General features: G+C 33.1%; 1 protein-coding gene across 1 annotated transcript in view; it reads right to left on the bottom strand.

Moving 5' to 3' along the window:
- Nucleotides 1–7945, bottom strand: part of LOC144965376 (uncharacterized) — a 28527-nt gene extending 20582 nt beyond the window's left edge. The window contains exon 1 of the mRNA XM_078900642.1: nt 7621–7945. The gene's annotated coding sequence lies outside the window, so the exon portion shown is untranslated. The remainder of the gene's footprint in view (nt 1–7620) is intronic.
- Nucleotides 7946–8882: the final 937 nt, after the last annotated feature.

Below are 8882 nucleotides of genomic sequence, written 5' to 3'. Positions count from 1 at the left end.
TACAGGGCATGGCCACAGAACACAGTGTCCGAAAATTCTGGAGCTAGACTGCTTAGAAAAGCGGGGACTTTCTCTGCGAGGAACATTTCTATAGACGTACTCGACTTATTGTCTTTCTCCATTAATGCAGATTGATGTTGTGAGAGTAGTCTACTCGTCTCTATTCTGTGCTACCATTCTTAGTGATTTGATTGACAATAGGGTAATAATGTTTATATGATGGACATAAGTATAAACTTGCATTATATCCGTCAGCTGCAACTGATATAATGTCACCCACTGATCGGTGAACAGGCTATCGTAAGAAAGTATAACTACCTGTAGATTCATCGTCATAGTAGGCACAATGCTCTACCAATCAAAGCACTAAGACCCTTTATTGATTATTTAATTTAAACATATTGAAACATACGTATTGGCCATGTATAATTTATAAATTGTTAACAGAGAACTAGATTTATGTACACTAATTTATGAAATTTATAAAATTCAATTTTTAAGATAATTTAACATAAAACAGAGGGTTTTTAAAAGTAATAATACATTTTAAGGAATACCCTTTATTTAATTTACTTAAGATTATATAATTTTAATCTTATACAAAAACCATATCATATCATCGCAATTTATTCAATTCTTAAAACTGGCCTTTAACGTATTTACACGAACTTATAATATTATAATATTGTAGGGAGACCACCAACATCAATAGTAACTACCCTGAAACAGGATCTCTCTGCATATCAGAAATTTCTGGATTCAGATGAGAACGACTCAATCTCTGACCTGAAGAACTAAGCAAAACTGCAGTACCCTCCGTACTAAAGTCACAACAAGATCTTGACAGCCTCAAAACTCTGGCCCCGGACCAATGGAAACAATTACTACGACTATAATATTCAATATACATATCAATTTACACCATTTACTACTTTTACACTATGCATAGTTAATTATCTGCTTACTTATTATTATATCTGTTCAATACGTCTGAACAATAACATCCTTTGGACGAATAAGGTATTATTATTATCATCATCATCATCATCATCATCATCATCATCATCATCATCATCATCATCATTTTTAAAAAGAAATTATTTTTATTATTAGTAGTAGTAATTAGAAAACAAAACAGAAAAATTGTGTTTTTCCTGGCGCTAATAGTTTAACGGTTTGAAATTCGTAATTGTTTGTTTCTGGATGTAATGAAAATCACAGCTTTGACTTTAAAACATATACTTATATCATATTCTATGCTGGCATATGGAGGGGTGCCAAATTGTAAATGTTCAGAAAATGTGCAAAGCTCGAAATTGATTTTAAGATTGCACAATCGTTATTGCATTAATGTAACAATACGTGCAACAACTCAAGAATGCAGGCATTCTTTTTAAGGGAGGGAAGCAGTATCATATGACTGACAATATCAACACTCATCACCAGATAGAAACATTCGCCCACCTCTTAAGGTGATGATTGCATTTTCTAAAATAATTTCCCGGTTTATTTTCTTTATTAATCATGTCAGATCTCTTAGACAAAACAATGCCAGTAATAAATATTCATAAAACGCGAGTATAAGGATCATTACGCCCGATTCGGATCCATCTACAAAATTATTGTTTTCCAAAGGAAAAGTTTTCCTACTTCTAAATTATATTTTCTCATTCCAAAATAATACATATTATATTTAATATAGACGGATGCCAATTTAATTATGTGAGATTGGGTAGGCTCTACATTTTCGAACGAGTTTAGTTCTTTTTTTAACAACAATTTTTATCTGGTGCCTTCGTTCTCCATTTCATTGGGTATCGAGATCAAATAATAATGTTTATGAGGATATAATATTGTCTTCTTAAGAGAGCAGATTGCTTTTATGAACATGTCATGGACTAATCCTATAAGTTATGGTGATTTTAGATAGTAGCACGTTGGTCTCATAGTGGAAGCGGTTGTACAATAATAATAATGTTGTTGGTGATGATGATGATAATAATAATAATAATAATAATAATAATAATAATATAATAATAAAATAATAATAATAATAATAATAATAATAATAATAATAATAATAATAATAATAATAATAATAATAATAAAATAATAATAATAATAATAATAATAATAATAATAAAAAAAAAGGAGGAGGAGGAGGTGGAGGAGGAAAAGAAGAAAAGAAGAAGAAGAAGAAGAGAAGAAGAAGAAGAAGAAGAAGAAGAAGAAGAAGAAGAAGAAGAAGAAGAAGAAGAAGAAGAAGAAGAAGAAGAAGAAGAAGAAGAAGAAGAAGAAGAAGAAGAAGAACTGACTGGAATTCCCGATTCATTAACATACAAAAACGTTTTGGCAATACTTATCATGAAATCAAAACTGCTTCATTTCGTCAACTGTCCTGCTATACAATAACAAAAGTTTATGTTTGGCTGTGACAGAAATTCCGTCAATAGAAGATTAAGATGACCTTCAACTTGCTCGTCAGAACTTCACAAACCTGCGACTTTAAGGATCTTAAAACTGCCCCCAAAAATCAATTAAGATTCATTAAGAATAAATCCTAAAGCAGGCTTGGGTGGACGGGGGCGACTATTTAAACATAAATAAGACATAAAATTTGCATCATGAGTGTCGAGTTCTATAGATAGATCAAAGTTGACGTCACTCGGGTCTTTGTTATTGTTTTTTGCCATCCGTGTTTATGAGTAATTCTTACTAAACTGTATTAACCAGACTATAAACGTTTAAGGTTACATAATATAGTTTTGTGTGTTGGTCCGTTATACTTCCGGGTGGCAATTAGGTGAGCTTCTTAGCCAAGCGCATACTATCTATACTGACTGAGCAACTCGACAGCTTCACGAATCCACAAATGGTAAGCGTTTTAGCAAAATTAGCTGAAGTAAAGATTTTTTTCATCATAGATAAACAAATAGAACAATGGTTCTCGACACAGAAATAAACAAATTCCCAAACTAACTAGGGCAGGGGAAAAAAGGGGGGGGGGGGGAGTCATATAAACGAGTTTGTCACGATTGTCTGTCAGGATAATAACCAAGTGAAATTAAGTTTTCAAATTCTTGCTAACACAGATGGGGCTCCATACAATGTTCCCATGTTGTTCTTGACAGGCAACAAATTACATAAGATATGACTTTATGACGGCATCAAACCTGAATTCGTGAAGTAATATTAATCTTCTTCTTCTTCTTCTTCTTCTTCTTCTTCTTCTTCTTCTTCTTCTTCTTCTTCTTCTTCTTCTTTTACCATCTGTGTTGTTTTGATTTGATTTCAATTTATAAATATATTTGTGTTTCGCTTCAGATTTTAAAAAACTCGTCTTCCTTTTAGTTTAACGCAGACGACCAGTTTAAAAAACCCACCGAGGTATGGACTTCTGGAGTACTGTGCGGCTATGTGGTCTTGTGGTATGACACTTGCTTTCGGATCGGAAGATCCTGGGTTCGAGCCTCGCTCGACGCATAATTGAATCCTTGGAAAAGACTCTTTACTCACATTCTCTCACCGTGCTCAGATGTAAAATGAGTACCTGGCCGTTAACAGCATTGTCTCTGTCCGGAAAAAATTGTAATCTCCCCTAACAGGCGTCATGTCTCGTTCTACATGTTAAGTGTTGCTGTTGGCTAGGGACCCTTGTAAAGCGCTTTGAGCACAGTTTATGGATATTGCGCTATTCAAAATTTCACGATTGTTTGGGGGGTTTTTTAAATATAAACTGAAATGGAAGAAGCATATCAAATCAAAACTTTTCGTAATTCGAGCTTCCTTTTTTTTTCAAACTCCTTAACCTCATCATGCACCTCCCTTTATTTGACTCGTCTGCTTCCTATTAATGTTTTCTGTGAATGTTACTTACAAAAATCATTTGAGGATCTATTACATCAGATAAGTAGTTACAAATCTAAATTAGATCAGGCTATTCGGTACATACAATGCTGATGAACTCTAGATCACTACTTACATTTTAGAAAATCGGATTGCCTGCAGACACAGTTTATTTAGCGCGCTATAAACACGACGCTAGATTAGATTGCATAGGGCGATTCCAAATAATAGTCGTTCCCGCTTGTTGCAGTTTTATTTATAAGTCAGACATCAATTGCTATTTCAATTTCACTTCATGTCTGTCATACATCCACGTATTTGTTGAAATTATTCTTTATTCTTTCTCTTTTCTTATTCATATTTGGGGGGGGGGGGGGGGGGGTTTGTTGTTGTTTGTTTTTGTTTTTTTGTCTTCTTTTTACTTTTGTTGTTCAATTTCTTGATTACTTTTTTTAAAATTTCCAGTTGTTAAAAAAATTTGATTTTGTTTTGTTCTTCTGATCTACATATTTTTTTTATATTTTTTATTATTTAATTTTTTAAAAATAAAAATTATACTTATTACTTTTTGACCAATCGGAGCTAATAAAGTCTGTATTAATACAAATGTTCCAACATTTTTAATTAATGTAATTTTTTTCCTCCTCATTTGTTCTCTCCATTTATATTTTATATACTTTCTTGGGATAAAGGTCAAAGTGATACGGGGAATTCGCTTTGAGTCGCAAACCAAATGTCAGTTCACGCACGTAGTCGGAGACCTGCGCTAAATTATCCTGTTTGGAATGTGAAACATTGAAAAAAAACCCAAGAAATATCCCCATTTAACGTTTACCCCGGGTTTATCTCAGTGAACAACTTTTTATTAATAACATAGTACGAAAAGTAAGATTCCGCTTTGAGCTTGTGTTTTATAAAGCAGTAGTATGTTACCTTCTTTAAACTGGGTATAGTTGAGATAATCTGAGGTGAAAGAGGACTGAAGGAATTTGGTCGTCATACATGAAATCTCGGCTGTTATAAATCGAAAAATGTCGCCGACAAACCTATTAATTTATAGGGATAAATTATAGACAAAAATGCAACGCACGGTGTCTTGTTTTGTCACAAAAGTCATGCGATATTAAGAATGGTCAGTGAAGGAATGGGTGACAGTGGTCGAGGAAATTCTGGTCTCGACATTGTGTCCTTGGCTAAGGTACTTAACACACTTTACTTCACTCGAAACGGTTGCGAATGAGTTTCTGTCTAAAGGCAGTGACGGATATTGTGTTCGTACCTAATAGGATTCAATAGTCTGATGTCACGTCCGCCCAGCAGCCAGTAGCTTGGTTCTAAACAAAGAAAAACGGTACCCTTTATTCTTCATACTGGCTAAAACTTTCTCACATGCCATGTGATCAGAATGTATAAACATCAAAACATTATCAGATTTATAATGTTTATCTCCTCTAGATACAATTTTGTGCTAGTCGGAGAAGTATTTCATAAGGGTGTCCGCCATTGTTCCGATAGTTTAGAACCAGTTACTAAGACACTTTGATTCATTACGAGGGAAGTGAGTTCACGACTGTTGAAGCCTATTGACACCTAAAATGTGACTGCTGCTGTATGAAATGAAAATATAGTTCCTTATTGTCTTCCAGGGGAATAAATGAAACATTTTGAAGCGCAATGACCATTATCAATCTGTTGAAATGTGCTATATAAATGTTCATATCTATTTAACTTATTTCATTCTACTGTACTATGTGATCCAATATTGCCAAAGAACAAAAAACACTAAGTGCCAAAAATGGAGTTTAACCCGGGACTCAATCATCCACCCCCTCTTCCAAAATAAAGTGCAATGCCAAGCCACTCAGCGGTTTTTCCCCATAATCTTTCTCAGCATTTCAAGATTTAAAACATAAGGTTTGTTAAACGTGAGTATTCTAATCTGAAGAGTTTAAGTGGATAGCGTTGATATCTTCTTAAAAGACTTTGATTCGGAACTATCCTTGACATTTTAAAACTTTTCTTCTTGCTACAAGAATAAAATATGAAAGAAAAGAAGGAAAAAAAGAAAGAAGGAACAGGGGAAACAAAACGCTCTACCATAAACTGATAAAACAAGTTAAATAGAGATTAGGGTGATTCCCCATTTGCCCAAGTATATCAAACCCGAAAAACTTTAGCATACTTTTTAACAATTTGGAGAATAATCATTTCAATATCATGTAATGAAGATAATTTTTAAAAATATTTGTTTTAACCTCAGGAGTTTGCCATCATTTTGCCAGTTTATATGTATCTTCTTCCTGTATATTCATACACTCTTAACAAAGGCATATGGGTACTGACTCTGTTCTTGACAAAAATATATAAATAAATAAATAAATGAATAAATAATAAATAAATAAAAATAAAAATAAGTCAATAAATCAATAAATAATTAAGAAAAAAAAAGAAAAGATATAAGATAATATAAGACATATATTTGAATAAATATTTGTGACTAAAAGGTATCAAAAAAACATAAAATAAATGTATTATTGCATAAAATAATCATAAACAATTAAATACTACACAAACTAACTAAATAAATAAATAAGTAAACAAATAAATTAATTCTCATATAAATACTAATGATAACAGATAAAAAGAAATGTAAAAAATAAAGAAAAACATGATACATTGATTTAATAATATAATATAACTTAATAACCCTGGTACACTCATAGACAGGGGAATTTATACAGTAATCAATACTATCTTCATAGTCGCTGCCTGTGATTTTATTTCAATCGATCGATATTTGAAGGATGGGTTTACTGATCAACCTTTTAATGTGTTTTTTCAGAGTATGCATGTACAGGCACAACCAAGATAATGGATTTACTTAATTTTTTATCGCTCGCTCTGCATGAATCAAATCCGTTCGCGTAATTTTGTGTAAGAGTGTACCTGAGCTCCAGGTTCGTATAGCTATAGATATATTCAATTTTAAAGAATTTGGTTCAGGGATTAAACAAATATTTCATATAATCCTATACTAGGAGCCAAGCTGGTTTATTGGGTAAGGCATCTCACTTATCTTACAAGAATCCAGGTTCACAACCCGCTTTCCACGTCTTAATTTTGATTTGGGGTTTGGAAAAGAAACTTGATACTTGGAGCTTACTTTGCAGCTCTACACAGCGTTTAGTCCAATAATAATGATGGTAATGATAAGAATAGCATTAATGATGATGATGACGATGACGACGACGATGATAATGATGATGATGCTGCTGCTGCTGGTGCTGCTGCTGCTGATGATGATGATGATGATGATAGTTATAGTAGTCCTGATGATGGCCAAATAGGACTGAAACATCGATGTGGACTGACCGGCTACAAAAGTGTGGTAATTGTGGTATTATATATATATATATATATATATATATATATATATATATATACATGTGTGAGTACACACATGTGTGTGTGTGTGTGTGTGTGTTTGGATGCTAGTGTGGGAATGCAGTAACATAAAAGTGAATGTAATTTGTAGACACTTTTGTTTCAGATTACAATGTCTCATAACAGCAGCTATTTTTAATTTGCTTTTTTAGAATCTCATCACTTGTTTAACAACTTCGTATAGAATTATTTTCATAGGAAATTTGATCTTCCAGCCAAGCCATGACATAAATCATGTCACCACATTTCAAGGATAAAACATGGAACAAAAAAATATATATTTTAAACAAACATTTACAATTTTAATAATGTTTTAATCAATGGACTTACCAAACAGAATTTACGATGCGTAGAGGTTGACTATTTATAACAAGATGTCACATAACACGAATATAACTCCTGGCTAATTATTTTATTTATGTTTTTTTCTAGTGTTTGCTTAATCACTCCAATCACTGATGTTAATTCTAATAAATGTATGCTACCTTAACACGAGGAATAACCACGTGCAAAGTAGACGTGCATGTACACTTTCCCCGTCAAGACACGGGAATGACTTGTGTTTGTTGTATGCAAACCTGCTCACCTATCATTCTATTCTTATCCGCCCAATACAAGGAGAAGGCGTTATTCTACCCTCTCACATCAAAACGCTATCCGGAGTTCGCCTCTCATCCTATACATAGACAGGCAGACAGACAACATACCGAAATTTTGACTGCAGTCGACCTCCTAACCCCGATAGTTGGCACTACCCTATTTCGTCACCACCACCGCCATGATTAATTTATTATTTGGAACTCCCCCGCTCATACCAACCCAGTTAGACATCTGCAAAGTTATGCTCACCCGCCCGTCTTGCTTAACAAAATTAAAAACGAAACACAGATTATAATACAATGAAAAAAGTCATCATGCATTTATCATCTCTTATAATAACAAGCTCCTGAATATTGGGAATACAGGTAGCTCGGCCTAATTCCGAGGTGAATGTTGTTATACTTTGAAAGTCTGTCTTAAGCTGTCAAGACACACATCTTGCATTATGCTGAAATCCTGAAGATAATATAGACAGTATGTTTTTTTTAAAATTATTATTGACAAATTTAAGGATTGACTAACTCAAGAGCTATGTAATATTTCACCAAACGTTTGCTTGTTTGTTTGTTTGTTTTGTTTGTTTTTGTTTTTTTGTTTTTTTGTTTGTTTTTTTTTTTTTTGTTTTTTTTTGTTCTTCTTTGTATTTTGGGGTTTTTTTTAAATTGTTTTTTTTTGGTTTGGTTTTGTTGGGTTTTTTTCCCATGCGCACGTATATTATTATTCAAGTTTTGATTGATATAAGTTCTAACAATGCGGCCTTTGGTAGCTAAGCTATGACGCCATGAGTTGAAAAGGGTAATTTTGAAATAAAGCGTAATTAAGTTTGGCTTTGTCCGACACGGTTCTCCAAAGGTTTTCATTTATGTCAACATGGAGCATTGCCTTAAAACTATAAAACTATTTTGTGTATGACGTCATCACTGATTGTCCTGATGATTACGATGGCATTTTGAGGTTTGGCACAATGATGGAAATCTTTGGTGACAGCAACA

Source organism: Berghia stephanieae, chromosome 2 (genome assembly GCF_034508935.2).
Source record: "Berghia stephanieae isolate SIO BIC M18660-M18661 chromosome 2, UCSD_Bste_1.3, whole genome shotgun sequence".
Lineage (NCBI taxonomy): Eukaryota > Metazoa > Mollusca > Gastropoda > Nudibranchia > Aeolidiidae > Berghia > Berghia stephanieae.
Note: the sequence above shows the minus strand (reverse complement) of the source record. Positions and strands in the feature narration are given on the sequence as shown.